This window comes from Lemur catta, chromosome 3 (genome assembly GCF_020740605.2).
Source record: "Lemur catta isolate mLemCat1 chromosome 3, mLemCat1.pri, whole genome shotgun sequence".
Classification (NCBI taxonomy): domain Eukaryota; kingdom Metazoa; phylum Chordata; class Mammalia; order Primates; family Lemuridae; genus Lemur; species Lemur catta.
Window position 1 is genome coordinate 34,967,070 of NC_059130.1, and position 19,543 is coordinate 34,986,612.

General features: G+C 45.5%; 1 protein-coding gene across 3 annotated transcripts in view; it reads left to right on the forward strand.

Annotated features, from left to right (window-relative positions):
- C3H1orf226 (chromosome 3 C1orf226 homolog) overlaps positions 1–19,543 on the forward strand; it is a 289,207-nt gene that overhangs the window by 110,091 nt on the left and 159,573 nt on the right. The gene's annotated exons all lie outside the window — the stretch shown is intronic.

Genomic DNA, 19,543 nt, shown 5'->3' on the forward strand with positions numbered 1-19,543 from the left:
ACATGCATGATGGTGCCCTGCCGAGCTAGGATTATGGAACAGCGCCTCTTGGCAGCTGGGATGTACTGGCTGTTATGTTTTCTAGTGTAGCTGGATCTTACTTGGGAGTTTTCAGATCTGAGTCTCTGTGAAATGGAACTAGTGAATTGAGCCTGGTCTGTTCCTAAAAATAAGTCCCTAAGACCCAAGTAAAGTGCTTTTCAGTTGGAAGCCTGTACAAGGAAAGTGTGGGACAATAGAAGTAAGGCCATTCTGAGTTCCTCTTGCCCACCCGTTCAGGCTCAGGAGAGAGGAAATGACTTGTGTAGGATCACTTAGGGGCTGGGTCTAGAGCCTGGATCTGGAGCCTGTATTTCCCTGCCTGGGCTCTTCACCGCCAGGGCCAACTGTTGGGAATGTCACTTTTCTGAACAAAGAAGCAGAGATGCCTGACTTGAGGGTGTGTGGCGGGGCTGTAGGACTGAGAATGCCCAATCTTCCAGGCCTCTGCCCTGCGGAGGCCACGGATCCTCAGGTTAACTTGTGTTGCCAGCCAGCCAGCTTTTCAGGGCTCTGCTGGAGAGAGCGTTGCAGCACATGAGTGTGCCTTCGCCTGCTGCCGGTGGTGGGGAGGCATCCTGGACCTCACTGTGGTTGCCGGAGGGCCCTGGTGCCGCCTTCTTCAGGTCTGACCTGGGAGACATCATGTGAGCATGATGAGGGATGGATGAGCACGGGATGTGGGAGAGAGCGGGGGTTGTGACGCCCATTTAGAGCCTTCAGAGGAAGCCGGGGAGAGAATGACATTTTAATTACACAGTGAATTGTCAGGCCTATAATCTTCCCAGAAGGCCTTTCTCATTTTCCAGTCATCAGAGGTATCTGCATATGAATCGGAGGTGCCAAGGCTTAAACTTTCCGATCTTGGTGATGCTGCTGTCAATCTGACCTTTTGTGATCTTGTCCTGGATGAAGAGGGTAGAATACGGCTTTTAGAGAAACTGAAATGCTCCTGGCTGTGCCAATATTCACCAGGGAGTCCAACTCAGAGCTTTCTTTCCAGAGCTGTTTTTAAGAAACTTGAGGCTAAAGTTGACCCCCAAAGACATCTGAAGATGATGTGGGGCCCTGAGTCATACTTGCCGGCCTGACTTCTGAGAAAGATGGGTCTCAGGAGGACCAGACAACCACTCGGATTTCTCCTCCGAGGCTTTGGAAATGGGCACATCAGCATGGTATTTGTTGGTGACAGTATGCAGCAATTCTCCGAAGGATTGTATTCAAATTTAATCCACTCATTCTTTCATTATCTTATGGATTCATTTCTTAGCCTGATATTTGTTGAGAGCTTTCCCCAGGACTAAGATGGCAGACCAGGCACATTCAGTGCCTGCCTCCAGGGCTTAGGTGTGAGGCTGGAGGAAACTGTCTGGACCAGCACCTCTGTTCAGATGTGGCCTCTGAGGCCAGAGAGGGGACTTGCTTAAGACAAGGTCTTGGGGCTTGGGGCCTTGTTTTCCTGGCTGGAGAGTAAACAGCTGGAGAGCAGGCACTCAGCTAATAGGAGCTGATTGATTAAACATGGTGAAGATACTGCTTACCCTCCCCATTGTTGTCCTGCTTCCTTATCACTGGGTGGCCCCTGCTGCAAAGGGGTAGGCACGGGGGTGAAGCCATATGATTTTCCTGTGTGCCACCACAAATGCACTTGGTTGCACTGGCCATCAAATCTCCTCAAGTCTGCTGCTAGAATCATGTGGCACCTGAGGCAGGAGGACACTGGGTGGTTTTACCTTCTTAACAGAATCTTGCAAAGACATTCCTTTAAAGGGTAGGAGGAGGGGACAGCACCATTTACGGACTATGTGCTGTGCTGCTGTGTGCTGGTTACGTCCTCACTCTTGTTTTATGTACTCCTTTAAACCTTTGCAAGTCTGCATAGATGACGTGAGTCCTGTTTTGCTGAGGATAAACAGCACATAACTGACAGCTGGCTGAAGCCTGTGTCCCTGTCCTTTTCACCATGTTTCCTGGCCCTCTGAGAGGTGTACAGGTAGGTGAAATCATGGGCTTTGAGTAGTTTCTGGGATTTACACAAGAAATATACAGGTGACTGGAACTCCTGGAAATTCCCCTGATAATCCTGGACAGCAGAGGAAGGGAGCACATGTGTGTGTGTGTGTGTGTGTGTGTGTGTGTGTGTGTCTGGGAGTGTAAATCCTTGCATATTCTCCTGCCCCTGGAGTGAGTGCTCATAAACTGCCAACCTTTACAGCCAGCCCCCAGGTATTCCTACGCTGGGATACAATTTAATGGACTAGTTTAACATTTAGTATGATTGTGACTAAAACACATAATTCTGGGTTTGAGGACAACTGTAGCAGACTGGCCTCATTGTTTGATTTACCCACTTGAAATTAGGCACTGTGAATTCTGTGTGAAAATGAAAATTAAGCAGGGTGCAAATTAGCACGTCGATCCTGCAGTCCAGAGGGCAGTTGCCACTAATTTTCTTTGCAGCAGGGGCAGTGGGTAGTGGTGAAAGCAAGTGCCTGGAGAGGGAAGCTGTTCGTCACTGGGGGGAGGGGGTAGCTCACCACATGAGATCTTCAGAAACCCATTTCCCTTTCTCGGGTTCAGTTCTTCCATCTGTGCATTGGGAGGAAAAATTACTATTTGCCATCCCTTTCCTCGGGCTGCTTTATCCAGAAGTTGTTGTGGTGTTTCTGGGGAAAGGAACGACTCATCGTCTAGAATGGGTAGAAGCCCGCGTGTGAGAGCACATATGTGTGCAAGGTGTGTGCATGTGGATACTTGGTGGTTTTCACCCTTACAGTCTCTCTATGATTCATTCTATCAGGCCCAGAACTCGGTTTTTGCAACCTCTTCCTGAACCTCACTCAGGACCTGCATGATGACACAGAGTGATCACGAAGCATCCCCTCCACTTCCCCAAAGGCTGTGCGTGTTCTGAGATGTGGAGAGGTGCACTCTGTGACTCCCCAGGCCCTTGAAAACAGGTTGAACAGAAATCTGGCCCAAGTGCTTATGTTTTGTGAGGCCCTGGGGCCTGGCATTAGGGAGCAGAGAGGATTATCTCCAGAGAGCTTTGAAACTGGGGACTTCTGCTGTAGTCTCCCTTGACACCTCTCCCCTGGGGTTTAGAAAGTGTTCCACTTCGTTCAGAGTGACATCACCCTGAGGAATTCTTTAGCGGATGTGGGAGTATGACTTTAGGAGAATCAGGTGTTCACCAAAGAGAGGGAAGCTTATATTTCTGTGGTGAATTCCGTCTTTATCTCAGGAACCTGAGTGGCTCTATTCATTCTTATCCTGAGCTGGAGGAAATGGGATCTTAGGCTGCATTAATAGAGACACTGTATCTAGAACAAGGGAGGTAAAACTCCTACTCCCTTTGTACAAGTTACTAGACCACAGTTGGGGCACTGTGATTTAGAACAGCACATTGAACATGTTCAGAGGAGAGTTGAAGAGCCCACCCTGCTCTGTAGGAGTTAGTGGGGGAACAGAATTGAACCTGGGAAGAGCAAAATTCAGATTTTGACAGGATTTTAAATATCCGAAAGGCTGTTAAGAGGATGCATGTATGGTCCCAGAGATCCTTACTTTGGAATCTCAACTCTTGGGTGGAAGCTTTAGGGAGAGAGATTCTGGTTAATATGAAGAAGAATGAATTACATTTTGGGGAGAAGGTAGTTTTACTTAGTTTTTTCCTTGACCATCAAAATGATACATGATCGTTGTAGAACATTTGAATAGTAAAGAATAAAAAAAAAATCAATGAAACACCTGTAATATCCCTATTTAGAAGCAGCCACTCTTAGCATTTGGCATATTATCTTCTAGTATTTTTGTATATTTTATTTTTCTTTACAAAGTTGAAATAATACATAGACAATTTTGAACCTTACATTTTTATGTAAAATTACAGGCAAAACATTTAATCTTAACCTTTAATAATTTGTGATAAACATACATTTTAGTGGTCTCATAGTACTCTGTAGTAAAGATGTAGTATCATTTTGTTTAATCGTTTTCTCTAACGTGGACCATTAAGTTTATGTCCTAGTTTGTGCTTTTATGGTAAACGTTATACATAATGTTTTGCATGTGTTTCAGATTATTTCCTTGGGTTAGGTTTTTAGAAATGAATTTGTCAGGTCAAAGTGTATGAACAATGTAAAAGCGCTGGTATTTACACACACACACACATCTCAATACCTATTGTTATATGGCTTTACAGAAATGTTATACCAGTTTACATTTCATATCAATTAATGTGTTCTGGCTCCAAATGATCAGAAAACTTTGCCTCAACTGTCTTAAGTAAAAAGGGAATTTATTGGCTTATATAACTGGGGAAAAAAATGTAGGGCTAGCTTCAGGTATGGTGGGATACAGGGGCTCAACTAACGTCCGTAGGACTCTGTTCTCCCCTCTCCACCATTAGCAAAAGTGTTGGGTACTAAAGGTAACCTTTTTTAGGTGTGTATATGAATGTAATTGCCTTGAGTCATGGTCTATCTTCATGACTGGGACAGGCAGCATGAGTTACCCAGAGAGGCTATCAGAGGAATCTGCTCATTTGTTTTGGTCTCATTAGATCTGATTTTGCTGATGTAAAAAAGACTGTGTTTTTCCTGTGTAATTTCTGATTAGACAAAGCAGGTGTATTATAAAGCCTTAAGGGGTTATTCATTGGTTCATCTCTTCGTCTCTCTGCTTGTCCATGAATCTATTCATTCATCCACCCTGGTGATGTAGTGGGGTGAGGCCTGGACTAGGAGTTCAAGCATGTGGATTCTCGTCCAGGTTCCACCACCAGTTAGTGCCCTAGTTGCATTGACCTTAGCTGGGAGCAGGAGCTGGGGGACAATTTTTCCCCTGGGGCACATCCTTCAAAGTATCTATTTTTTAGCAATTTTTAAAAGGTGAGGCATCAACATTATCATGTAAATACATTAGAGGAAGGAATGTGGGAACCACCCAGGGAAGATAATCAAAGGGTGTGTAGTGCCCTTTTTTTTTGTAATTGATTTGCAGACTCCACCCAAGGATCACTCGCCAGTACTTTACCTCAGCTTTCTGAATATTTCTTTTTTATTTAAAGGGGACTAATACCAGCTCTGACACTCTTAGGGAATCAAGTGACATAGGTGATGTCTTAAGTGTGGGGCACCTGGGGGGTAAAAGCAAGCTCCACCTTGCTTCTGAAAGGGGTTATCACATCCCGTTCAACAGGGCCCCCAAGCAATTGGCCTTTTTCCTCTTTGGTCAGGAATCCCAGAAAGAAGTTTGGTAGGGTAGTCAAGAAGCACCAAGGTCAGCACAGAAGGATCTGAAGGTGAAGAAGTGCATGCCATAAATGCAATGTTTCCTTTGTACCCCTTGCCCAACCCAGGCCCCCTTCAGCCTGGCATAGATTCAGCAGCCTCACCTTGCTGCCCTCTCACCTGTCCTCCACAGTACAGCCAGAGTGCTCTTTCTAGAAATGCGCGTCTGGTCAATGCCACTTGTCCTGCTTCAACGCTGCAGTGGTTAATCTTTGCTCTTGAGATGATGCAAACTCCTTCATGTAGCCCCAAAGGGCACGTGCTAAAGATCAGACCCTGGCTGACTTCCCCACCTGATTCTCCCCCTTCCTTCTCTGCCGCTTTACAACACAGCTGGCCTTTTTTTCAGTGACACCAGAAATACTGTGCTCTCACTTGCCTTCAGGCCTTCCCACGTGCTGTCCACTTCTCCTTGACTCCCTATTCCACACTTTAGGTCATCTTACAGGTTTCTAATTACATGTCAGTTCCTTCAGTTTTTGCTGATCTTTTGGTTGGGAGACGGCATAGCCAGTCACTGATGGTGAAGGGAGGAAAAATGGTTCATTTTTGTTGTCTCTGTCTGGGCAGGTGGTGACAGGGGGTGGAGCCTGAGGCCAGCAGAGGGCCAGTGGGTGCTGGAGTGGTGTGGTCACTCTGAGCACAGTTAACAGTAGAGCTGGGAGGAGGGTGTTCTGTGTCCTCCTGTCCCTCAGGCATCAGCCTGTGCATGTCTGCCTTGGGCACATTCAGTGTTAGTGCCTTTTGTCCTACAGTGTGGAGTCCCAGCTTTTGATCATTGCAGCTGCTCCCAGCTGTTTGAATGGTTTTCAAAAAGGAGTAGAATGTATATGTCAAACTCAGACTTTCTGGATTCCTAGAAATCATTACGAATCTGAATCACCAGGTTGGTGTTGCTGCAAATATCTGAAGACTATACATGCACATGTGTGGCCGTGGGTGCCTGTGTGGGATGTGAATGGATGGTGATTTGTTTACAGGGTAGGACTGGGGAACTTGGAGAAGAAGCTACTAAAATGTACCCTAGGTTTTTGCTGAATTGGATGAGAAGATATCTGGCTTCTCTGTACAATGAAACATTCATGAGGCTGAGTGACACAGGCATCTGAACTGTTTGGTAATACTTTATTTAGCACAAATGTATTGCCAGAAATCACATTGCTAATCATTTGGTCCTGGAGATGAAGCAGAACTGATGCTTAGGTTCTTAATGAGGTTGTGAAAAGAAACCTTTAGAGCCCCAGACAGGAAGTTGGTTCCTGGTGGTTATTCATATATTTATCAAACAAGCATTTATTGATTACTGTGTCAGGCATACTTGAGCCTGAATGCACATCACCCTATTTCTTTTCCCAAGTACAGGATCCAGTTGAGCTTTTTACTTTAGGAGTGTTTAAGATGTAACCTTGCATTTGTTTTAGTTGGTCTGGATGTTTAGCTTATGGGGAATGGAGCTTTCTTGTGCCACTTGATTGTAAGACAAAGTATCAAAAATGAGCTTGGCTCTCTTTCCCTACCTGTCATACCACTGTTTTTTTTTTCTTGGTAGAGGGTGACTCTGAAGTGAATGGGGACCAGAGAAAGCACAACTTACATAAGATGCTTCTTGAAAATGAGATTAAAAGCTAAAGGGTTTTTCTTTACTTCTCTCTAAACATTGCTCCATCTCTAAATATCGCTCCAGTACTCACATGTTCATGCTTCCCTTTGTGTTTTTCATCCAGAATAACATATAACAGTTTTTCCAGGGGATATTCTGGTGTCATCATTATTGGATCTTTTTATTAAATGAGTCTTTGGAGGTATGGTGAAAGGGTGATTGGCACAGAATTATCAGTTGGGGAATTGTAGCTGTCTTGCTTTAGGTCAGCCCTGTTGTAATTCCTAGCTTGGTGTATGAGCCATCCTGCAAAATTCTGAACTCTGTAGACCTTGCTCATGAGCAAAGTGGGGGACTTTGGGGCTTTTTGTGATTCTTTGGTTATGTCTTTGGTGTCAGGAGTCATAAAGGTCTTTGGTCACATTATCTCAGCAGAGCAATCATTCATACGGTTCAAGCTAAGAGTACTTTGGGAGGGACCTGGGAGTCATCTGTTCACATGTTGAAAGGCAAAATAGCAACATAAAGCCTTTTAGAGAATGTTATACCAGTAAGTGGAAAACTCAAGAGGGGAAAAAGGGAAAATGGGGGTGGGGAGGGGAAGATAATGTTCAGCAAGTGGCTGAAATAGCATAAAGGGATCTTTAGTTCAGAGGGCTTTGGACAGGAAAATGGACAGGGACATTTCAAATCTATTTCCATTTAAAAAAAAAGTAGCAAAGTCTTCTAGTCTTTTGATTTCTAGTTTGTAGATTTGACTCCTGTGGGTTAGTCAGATTTGTAAGAGGATGGAAACACCGTATAGTCTAGTTCAGTAGTTGGCAGCTTAGGTCTGCAGGCCAAATCTGTGCCCCTCCTCTCCTGTGGTTTATGAATAAAGTTTTATTTGACACACAACCACACCCCTTTGTCTCTGACTGCTTTTGTACAAGGGCAGAAATGAGTAGTTGTGCTAGAGACAGTCTGTCCTGCAAAGCCCTTTGCTATCTGGCCTTGCATGGAAAAAGTTTGTGAACCTCTGAAGTTCGCTAAGCCTTGTTACAATAAGATAAGACGCTTGTCAGGTTTTATATCACAGGGATCTTTTTATTGATACATAAGCAGGCATTATTTGTTATCACTTGCAAGCTAAATAGGAAAGGAAAGGAGAGTGAAAATTACCCATCCATTCCAAAGGGGCCGTGCGGAGTGCCTGGCACATGGCATTGTTACCAGACAAGGCAGCTGTGGTCAGAAGACCTTGAGTATGACAATGGGCAATTCACTTTACCTCTTTCAGCCTTGATTTCTTTGATTCTAAAACGGAGATGAGACGACTTGTCTCATAACATGATTGCTTGGAGCCAATGAAATAAAGCCACAAGGGCATCCTATAAATGGTAGGAGGGCTATATAAATAGAAGGGATTAACCAGCACCCATTTGTGCTATTGCAGCTGCTGCAGATATGTGCCTTGTAAAACTACCCTATTATTTAGAGACTGAGAAATATTTGGATGGTGGTAATGTGCGGCTCTGGGAAAAGCAGTCGCCAGTGGGATTTTTATCACATAATTAGAGGGTATGTTAAATGTGCTAGTGAAAAGGAGCTGCATGTGCCACTGCCTTGTTTTAATGTGGCCCAAGGATCCTGAGCCTTCTCTCTGAGGATGTGCTACAACAATGTCCTGTTCCAGTCTCTTTTTGTGGCGCTAGTTTCTGGCCAACACAAATTCTCGGAAGTTCTAGACATAATGCCACTGCCATAATGGCCTTAGAAGCCCTTGTAAAATTGCCAGCTACCCACTGGACATCTCTGCTTTGGAGACCTAGGTGCTGTCAACTGCTGCAGGTGGGGCAGGCTGGAAATCCTGTTCAAGCTGGGTTTTTGTTGACTCACTGGTTTGTTTATTTATCCATTCAGTCAGTTTCTTCATTTTAAAAGTGGTAATCCCGGGTACTTTACAGGGTTGTGGTCAAGGATTGAATGAGATGACGCAGATAAAGTGTTAAGCAAACTGTCTGGTGTGGGGCAGATGTTCATTAGATGGTAGTTCCTATTTTAATTTTATTATCCTTTCTAATTATTTCCATATCCTGTTCCAGGCACAGACAATAGAGGTAGGAGATAAAGGTGTGTAGGTTCTGGTCAGCCTTGGCTTCCACCAGCTGGCTGCGGTGCTGGAGGACCAGTGGTGAGCACGCTTCTCCCAGTGAGGCCCTTTCACCTGCCAGGGGCCCTTAGCTCAGCCCTTTCACCTGCCAGGGGCCTCCTGGCCTGCCTGCCCCAATCTCACCTATCCTCTGAAACCATGCTTAAGGCTCATCATCTTTCTGATTAATGCTGGCCTGCAGTTGTAGCACTTTTCTTGGAGTCCTAAAACACTTACACACCCAGTTTAACTTTGAGTCACATCCCACCTTGCATTTTTATAATTGCTTCATGTAGCCTTGAGAGCAGAGACATGTCTTAGTCATCTTTAATTCTTGAGTGCTTGAAAAGTTCCTGACACATACCTGTGCTCAGTGAATATTGAATTGCATGGATTCTAATTCAATTTAACCATCATTTATCTATTACAAGATGTACTAGTAAATCATCTCCTTTAGGGTTTCTCAACGTCATTAGTACTGACATTTGGGACTAGATAATTCTTTGTTTTGAGGGGCTATTGTATGTACCATAGTTTAGCAGCATTCCTGACCTCTGTGCACTATATTGACAGTAGCATTCTCCAGTTGTGACAATCAAAAATGACTCCAGACATTGCTAAATGTTCCCTGGAGGGCAAAATCACCCCTGGTTGAGAACCATTGATTTACTGTGTTCTAGACACTGAATGTATCTTGTCTTCTTAGCTAGGGTATAAATACCTTGGGGGAGAATTTTTGTTTTTTCCACACTGTGTCTATACTGACCATGGAGTAGAAGGGTTTTTTTGTTTTTGTTTTTGTTTTTTTTGTGGAGACAGAGTCTCACTGTGTCACCCTGGCTAGAGTGCAGTGGTGTCATCATAACTCACTGCAACCTCAAATTCCTGGGTTCAAGCCTCCTGAGTAGCTAGGATAATAGGCATGTGCCACCATGCCTGGCTAAGTTTTCTGTTTTTTGTAGCGATGGGATCTTGCTATGTTGCCCAAGCTGGTCTGGAACTCCTGGCCTCAAGTGATCCTCCTGCCTCAGCCTTCCAAAGTGTTGGGATTACAGGCATGAGCCGCCATGCTCAGCCAGAGTAGAAGTCTTATAAATGTTTGTGTGCTTGTTCTGCTCAGCTCATTTTCAGCTAAGGCTGGGGAGACCCGAAAATTCAAGGCCATATTCATCATCCTCGATTAGCATGTATTTAGTAAATGTTTAAAATTCCCTGGTTTTCATTTTGCTTTCCTTGCTGACTCGCAGGCCTGCAGCCCCTTACTTTCAGAATGCCAACACTGCAAGGGAATGTGCAAATCCCACATCCCCTTTTCCAATGTGCTTTGAAAAAATTGATTAATAGTATAGGTTTATGGGTTTTTTCCTCCTCTGGAATCCCAGTTATGGCCTTTAAACCACACAGGGCCTCTGTGTTTGCAATTTTTGAAGAAGCTTGCTCTCAGTTTGCTGAGGAACAGTTTCCAAAAGTATTTTCTGTGCCCCTTCAGGGATGGGCACCAATGTGGGACTCAAGTGTCCCAGGCACTCAGTTTTACCTCTGAGGTTGTAGAGGGCAACCAAACGTCAAAGCCCAAGCCTTTAAGTTGGGAGCAGCCTTGGACTACAGTGTGTGTAAGTGCGTGTATATAGTAGGATGGTAGTGAGCACAGAACACTGTTCGGCTTGGGGAAAATGAGGTGAAGTGGTATACTCAGAGAACCCAGTACAAAGCTCTGGATACAAGGAGAGTTCCAGTCTCACCTTGGGTGTACCACCAAGTGTCTATGAGGGTTTGGACAAATCAGTGTTTCCCTCTTTGGGCCTGGGTGTCACCTGTGAAGGAAGAGGGATAAACTAAACTTTACGGTCCCTTCTGCCACCAAAGATTCTGTGACTTGAAAACTTTATCCTGAAGACCCCTTCTTGTATACTCATGGAAGAGAAATTGATTAGAGAGCTGGGCCAGGTGCGCCCCCAACCCCAAACACTTCATGAAGACTAGTGTCTTGCTCCAGCCATCTTCACATAGCCTGGGTTGCTCTTCCGCACTCTGAGAGCAGAACCAGGCGATGGGAAGGCAGATTCTGGCTCAGTATAACGGGAGTTTTCTCATCATCAGAGTTGCTGGACAATGAAGAAAGCTTGAGAGGGAAGGAGCTCTGCCTCCCTGGGGCTGTCTCACCTGAGGCTGATGCAGAGTTGGCGGAGCTTGAGGTGTCGGACGAGTGACCAGACTATATGATGCTAAGTCCTTTCCAACCCTGGGAATTTAAAAAAAATTGTATTTTTCATTAATTTTCCTTATCTTGATCCTTGGGAGGATAGGAGGACATGAGGTGGGCATGCTGCTGTCTGAGGACTGACTCTGTGGTGGGGAGGGGTGTTAAAGTTAAGGCTTGGAGAACGTCACTGTAGCTGTATTTCCTCAACAGCTTTGGCGTGGGGGGTGGGCAGAAGTGTGGGGGCTCAGCGGTGCGTCGAGTAAACCCCTTCGATCTCTTTGCTGTGGGCCCTGGCTGGCCCGTCACAGGCAGCGTGACTGTCTCCTCGCAGCTCTGCTCGCCTGTCCCTATGAGCCGCCCTGCCTCTCTGAGCCACGTTGTTTTCCTGCCACCTCCTGCCTGTCTCCTCATGGCTCTGAATCAGCCGTCATGGGAGTTGGCTGTGACTGAGAACCACAATTAATCTGCTTTTTCTGGAAATTATTTCTCTCAGGCTCATCATGGTCATATCACCAAGTCTGTGGGCCAGCATCTTTCTGTGAGGGTCCTTGCTTTCCCAAGAGCATTTTGTAGGGCTCCATGGCGTTGCTGTTCCGCTCTGTAATTGACTGGACATACTCAGGCCACTTGTAATTGCCTCTAGGTAGATGCCTGCTTTGAGGCCACGGCAGTGACTCCTCCCGGGCACTGTTCATAACTGTGCTTCCCCGCCCGTGGAACGGGAGGTCATTTTTATTTGGATGGCAGGGCAGGGGTGACATGCCCAGATCGTTCCATGGCACTGGCCTTCCTCTTTCTACTGACTGCCTTTATTTCTTCATCTGAGCTGTTGCAGGCAACCAGTATGGCACAGTGTCTGACCTGGCTGTCATGGGGCTGCAAAGCTGCCCACAGGCCTGGGAGCTCTGGATGTCCCACCAGTGGAGGGAAGTTGGTCAGCCTGCTGTACTCTGGCCTTACCCCTCTTGCCACTGTTGTGTTCTTGCTGTTTCCACCTGCTTCTCCACCCAAGCAGGTCTTTATGCGGAGGTGATGAATCTGAGAGGGGCCCATGTGGTTTTGGAAATGAGAGTGAGTGGTATCTGAGATGGAGGAGAGCCAGCAGGCCACTTGGATCTCTTATTATCTTAGCTCAGCTGCTGTAACAAAATACCATAGACTGGTGGCTTGAACAACAGAAATTTATTTTTCACTGTTTGGAGGCTGGAATGTTCAAGATCAAGGTACCAACAGGGTCATTGTCTGGTGAGGGCTCTCTTCCTGGGTTGCAGACGGCTGTCCTTACACAGCCTTTCCTCAGTGCATGCATGTGGAGAGAGAGAGTTCTTATGAGGCCACCAAGCCTGTAGGATTAGGACCATACCCTTGTAACCTCGTTTAACCTAATTACCTCCTAAAAGCCCCTTGTCCAAATATAGTCACATTGGGGGTTAGGGCTTCAACATTGGGAACACCATTCAGTCCATAGCACTGATTTATTGGTGATTCTTTTTCAACTTCAGAAGGAATAACTTGCCTTCTAAGGCATTAAAAACCCAGTGAGGCAATGGGTTAAATAGCTATCTTCCTGTCAGAACACTTGCTTTCCTTTTTTCCCTTGTGATTTTTTCTTTACTGTCTGAGACGCCAAGGGAGCCACTTTCCTTCCTCTCTGTGTAGTTTCATTGTTCACAATAGCTGACTGTCTCCTGGCTAAAGAGCACCAACAAGGATCTAGGGTCCCTAGGTATCCTGCCATCAGAGGGACTGGCTGAATTATTAAGAGTGCTTGGCCCCAAATCAGCCTTGGGGGAGTCTGCCTTACATTTAAGTTGAGTACTTGTAGCCTTTCTCTCTCTAAAGATTGTTTTACAGAAAACAAAACAAAGACTGTAAAGTTCAGATGACTGGTATGAGGTCTTAAGACTATTTAATGGCAGAATCAGGCGTATAAGCCTGTCCATAATCTCTAGTTGATGTTATAGCTGGTGCACTACCTGTCGGATCGTAGGAGACACTTTGCCTGTGTTGTTGAGTAATCCTCTCTCCTATTTCCCTCTTGTGGGCTTTTCTTCATTCTACACTTGAAGGGACAGGGAAGGGGTGAAACAGCTCTCGTGTGGCCTTCTCTAGAAGGCTGGGAAAGGTGTTCTATGACATATAAAGAACCAAGGGCTACGTGACCAGTGTCTGAGCAGGTCTTCTGTAGATTCCACCTCTTACACTTAATGGCCAGTTAACTTTACTCTTAATTCAGGTGACACTGAGTAAATATTTAGCATCTGTGCTGGATGCTGGGATATAGTGGTGAGCAGAATGGGCTTGCCCTGCCCTCATGGAACGCAGTCTAGTTTCTGTGCACCAGTACCATTTACCCTCCTACCCCACATCCTCATTGATGCATAGGGTTGGGAACCTCTAAGTGACTGGGGTTTGGGATGGAGAATGTATAAGCTCTAACCACCCCCCACCCCGCCATCCTCCTGCCAGCCCCAATCTGGTAATAGGTATGTATATGGTGGTAGCAGTGGAACAGTGGTGAGGGATATAGTGTGAGACCAGGAGTAATTTTAAAAGCTTGGAGATTGTAGTGAAGCTGCGCCCTTACCTGAAGCAGGAACAGTTTAGGGAGTCTAGCTGTAGGTGCGGGCCCAGGAAGGGAGCAGCGAGTCGGGTGGGAGGATGGTGATGAGATGGCTGTGCAGATTGTCCCAGCTGAGCTTCTTCTTGCTGGGACATCTCATCTGTCCTGGACACTGCCTGGAACTTTGGCTGCTGCTGTCTAGCTTCTCCACTCTCTGGAGAGCGAGTGCTCGGCCTATGGTGGATGGGATCAACAAGTTCAGCTGAATGAGCCTGGAGACTGTCCCTGGAAAGCCTGTCACATGGCTACTTTGAGCTCAAGTCACAAGCTGTGGATTCTTGCTCAAGGCTACCATTTCTGATTCTCCTGAATAATATGGGGTGGATCAGGGTATTGTGTCTAGGCAAAGCCAGTTGGAGGACATCTCTGGGGGATCAGGGCTGGCTATCCACCACCCCAACCTCGAATCGAGGTACTATTAGGGAGTTGTGAGTAACCTGAAAAACCCTGGTATGTTTCCTTAGAAAGGAAATGAACTTATGAGCATGACCCCTTTTGCTTTGTTGCATACATATTTAAATACCTTGACAGCTCTCAGCCACAGCACTAACCATAATAACCAACTGCGTTTCCTGTCTCAGACCGTTTCCTTCTCTAAAAATTAGCTCGTTTGTCTTGCACCTTTAATCTGGTGGTAGTTATACTAGGAGCTGCCTGGTCAGGAATTTTTGCATTAAGGGAGGAGACTCTCCCACTGATCCTGTGCAGGCGTTTTTTGCTGACAGGTTGCTGTGGCTGGAGTTGCCAAATACCAGAAGCAGAGACCTTTCACCTTAACCAGGGCTGTGAGCTTTGGAAAAATAGGGATGTGCCCAACCCCTATTTCCTGTTCTTGTCAAATTCCAGTTGACATTCAATTGCCCAATCTGCAGTCATATCTGACTAATTGGATTGTTTTTAAGTTCTCCTCTGGATGAATTATGAGCTTTCTTGACTTTGGTCAGGCTGCCTGGAGTCGGTCCCAGCTCAGGCAGGTGCTGTGCCAACTTCCCTGGCATGTGCCTGCGCCAGTGGATTTTACTATCGACCCCGAGCTCTCCCTTGGAAATACCAGGCTTGGAACTCTGGAGAAGGCGCCGCGGCCACTCGTGCAGTTCTGAAAGGCTGCCTTTGTCCTGAGGAATGCCTGTCCCAATGAAGCCTGATAAATAGCCAGCTCATTTCTCCTATAAATTAAAATGAAAGAACCTCGCCTGCGAGGAGTAACTTTACTTGTCTCTTCTTATCTTTTTTGTTCAAGCCTATTTAATAAATATTTATGTCAGACCTAAAATCTAGCATTGTGCCAGGCACTATAATAGGGGCCATAAAGTAGAAGCTTGTGGTCCCTGCCGCAAGGACCTAAGGCTTTTTGGTGAAGAAAGGACATGCACACATGAAACCATCAAAGGATATATAAAATGGCATTCAGTTAAATGCCATGTGAATGAGATTTCTTCTTTGGTGTGCCCATGGGACTAGAGTTTTCTTTTGCTGTGTCTTTCAGAGATTACCATTTATTTCAGTCTCTTTAACATTTGTATGTTAATTTGCTCATTTGTTCACTCATTCAGTAAACACCACTTTATTGTTTCTTCTTTGCTAGTCACTGCTAGGTACTACAGACAGAAAGGTGAACATAAAGCAAGGCCTTCAACAAGCCCATGGTCTAGGTGAAGAGGAAAGGAAAGAGGGAGACGACACGGACAGCAGTAAGTGCTGTGCACAAGGGAGGAGTAAAGCACCATGGGAACTAGAGGATGGAAGAGCCACTTAGCTTCTAGGTTTTGATTTTACCTTGATAATTCATCTTCTGTTCAAAAATAATTCTCAGTGTTTCTCTTATCCTTCCACCATTCAAATGGCTGATTAACCAGTTTCTGCCTATTTCTGCCAGCCTGCATACTATTTTAATTTTGTGGACTATCCTTTTCTTCATTAGTCACTGTGTATGTCTCTGCCTTTCATCTTACATTGGATTTTTGTTATCTTTTATTGTGTTCTTGAAACACCGCACAGAGCTATTATTTTGCTCAATTTTCTGTTTGGAATTATCTACCATTTTCTCCCATAAAGAATGGCTGACAGCATGTGGGAGTTCTATCCATATGTTTAAATTCATCATATTTCTCTATTCCTCTTCTTATAGTTGCTTCAAGTTACTAATTCACCATGGTTTTATTAAGGAATTCTTAAAATTTTTCTTGAAAATGTCACTTCCTCCGCTCTTTTAGACTCAAGCAGGGACCATTGCAATAATTATAAAATATTACAACAACTTTACAGAACATTTAGGAAACAGGAAAGGAAAAATGACTACTCATGATCTTACTATCCTTATCTCATTGGCATTTTGGAACATTTCCATGCAGCCTTTCTCACTTACAGGTATTCTTTATGTAACTGCACCCTGGGGCTGTCCCTGGCCACGCCCTGGTCTGTTGTCCCCCTGCCTGGGGGTGGTGAGTAGAAACAGTGCACTCTCATTCCTGCTCCAACAATAAGCTGCTCCCTTGCTCTCGCCTCTCCTGCCCTTCCATTCCCCTCCCTCTTCCCTACTAGTCCATCGACATTTGTTTACATTGCTTTCCCTTCTCAGGGTGCTTTCTCATTAGTTGCTCCTACCCAGAGCCACCTGTGTCCCATTCCTATTCTTATCTCTGCTGAGGACCTCCTGTGGCTGCTGTGTGCTGGGCCTACCTTCCTTCACACAAAAATTCCTTGAGGCGAAGAATCTAGGCTGGGACTGGACATTGTATCAGGATCCATGCACACTTAACTCTGCCCTGGCCAAAGCAATGGGGAATCAGTGCTGTTGATGGGAGACATTAATGACACCTTTGAAGTTGGTTTTATCAGTGTCTAGATATCCTTGGACCACTTCCTTTTTAGAGTAGGTTTTAAATCTTAAAATTGGACTCCTGATGACTTGCATTTTAGTCTCAGCCTTGCCATTAAGCCCTGCTGTATCTGAAATCACTGAATCTCTGTGCATTGCTTTATTCATCTGCCAAATGGGGGTATTAAAATTTGTTCTGTCAGCCTCACATGTGTGAGGTAGCATGAAAAGCCTATAGTGGCCAGGCATGGTGGCTTATACCTGTAATGTCAGCACTTTGGGAGCCCAAGGCAGGAGGACTGCTTGAGGCCAGGAGTTTGAGACCAGTGTGGGCAATATAGCGAAACTCCACCTATACAAAAAATATTAAAACTAGCTGGGTATTGTGGCATGTACCTGGAGTCCCAGCTACTTAAGAGGCTGAGGCAGGAGGTTGCAGCGAGCTGTTTGTGCCACTGGACTCCAGCCTGGGTGACAGAGTAAGACCCTGTATCTAAGAAAAAGGCAAGAAAAGCCTGTAGTAATGAATTATATTTGAAAAGAGAAGTATAAGCTTTATAATAAGAATATTATGAGAACACTGACTATGGCCCCAGGCAGCCTGGGTTCACATCTTAGCACTACTGTTATTAGCTATTTGACCTTGGGCGAGTTTCTTAACTTCCCTGTGCCTTGATGGGTAAGACAAGGTAATAGTATATTATAAGCTTGTGGTTATGGTCGGATTAAATGATTTAACATATGTATTAATGTAATGATTTAAAATTGACAGGTCCGAAACTGCAATTACTTTTGCACCAACCTAATAGCATATTTAAAGAAAGCCTAGGCACATTTGCAAGTAGTATTATTGTGGGCGCTTTTATCACTTATAGAGGCTTTCTATCCTCATACCTTTTCCTGCTGTTTAAGGAAGGAGCCTCAAGTGACTGACTTGGAGGGGAGGAAGGGCATTCGTGTGTATCTGGTGCCAGTTATGTGATGAATGCAGCTTGGTACCTCTATGTTTCCTTTCTTTTACCTGAAGAAGCTGAGGCTCAGAGAGACAAGCCTAGCAAGACTCAGAGTCTTCGGTCTGACTCCAAATGGGTGCTGTTTTCACTGCACCATACCACTTCCCACTTGGGTCCTGGAACATCTGTTGTGGGCTCAACCACTGCTGTGTTCTAATGAGTGTGGGCATCCCAGTGATCATTGGTACCAACGAGACGAAGTGTCTGTGGCTGACTCACAGATGCCAGAACAAAGGACACAACCTCCACTTTAACCCTGGGACTGTGATGAAACCTGCCCACACCTTTCTCTTTATCCTTCCCCCTTCTGTGCATTTCTCTGAGATTTGGTCAGCGTTGTTCCTTGAATTAATGTTTGGCAGCTCTGCTGCCGGGTTTATGACACTGCCTGGAGATGGCTTCATGCTAGTTGCTGAACTGTCTCAACTCAGCTTCCTTCCCACCCATAGACACAGGGGTAGGGATAATAATGACTGCCATGTATTGAGCATCTGGAACTTTGTATGATCTTGTTCATTTCTCATAGACAATTGTGAAGTAGGTGGTATTGTCCTCCTTGGTGCAGATGAAGAAGCTGAATTTTGGAAAGAGGGACTAACTTCCTCAAGGTATCACAGCTAGTAAGTGACTGAGTTACGACTTGAACCTGGGTCTTTCTGTTCCTGGGGGAGTCCCACCTCTGAGTGCATCAGAGCAGTTCTGCTTCTAGCTGACTTGCGACGTGAGCTTCCAGAGAAGATTCTATTTGAAACAGTTCCAGGACTTGAAAAACACTAAAAAACACTACTCTAGGAGAAAGAATCCCTGGCTGGAAGCCTCATGACCTAAGGCCTTGCTCTGCATTTATGCAAACTCACTGTCTTTACTAGGCCTTAGTTTCTCCATGTGTGAAAGTGGGACTACAGGATCAGCCTCAACAATGTCAGGCTAATGAATACGCTGCCATGGTGACAGTGCTTTGAGCTTTTTTACCTTTGGAAACCACGCCTCTTTGGTTATGCCTCGAGCGATCACAATAAGGATTTTGTAATAATGATAATAGGTGTGACTACTATTCTACTGTTGCTCCCACTCCTACCATCCCAGGCCAGGTCCTGCGGTTGTTATTTGTCAGCAGATGTTGGGAGACTGTCTTCAGGACTGATTTGAGGCTTCCTAGTCTCTGGGGGAGCTGAGCACAGAGGTGGCTTGCCGGTGAACTGTCCAAGACCACTTTCCCTGGCTGAGTGGCCCCCGGGGTCCAGGCTTCTGCCGCTGCTAGAATCCAGCATATTAGGGAGTGGAGTAGGTTGTCAGGAGTGTCCAAGGGGCCCTGTCCCATGTGGACTTGCTGCCAGGCACTGCCTCTGCAGCGGACAGAGGCAACTCTAGGCACTGCAGCTTCTACTTTGCTTTTGCAGCCACTTTCAAATTTCTTTTCTCTGCCCTACCAGACTTGATATCACCAGAGCATTTTTTAATGGCTTGGCCTAAAATAGGTTTTCACTTAGTTTTTGCACTGCCTTAGGACATTCAGCACTGAGCCCAGGTGAAGGTCTCATATGTGGCAGCAGCGTAATGTGTAAGTGAGGTATTGTCGTGTAGTGGTTAACAACGTGGGCATTAAATTACATCTGGGTTTTAGTCTTGACTGCTTTATTTACCAGCTGTCTCTTGCTGAGCAAGCTCCTTTACCTTTCCAGCCCTACCTCCTTACTGTAAAGTGGGGGTGAGTATACCCACCTCATTGGGCCATTGCAATCAACAAGAGCTTCAAATGGTGCCTGGCACGCTAGGTGCTTAGCAATATTAGCTATTGATAGCAGTCATCTCTGAGGGCCTG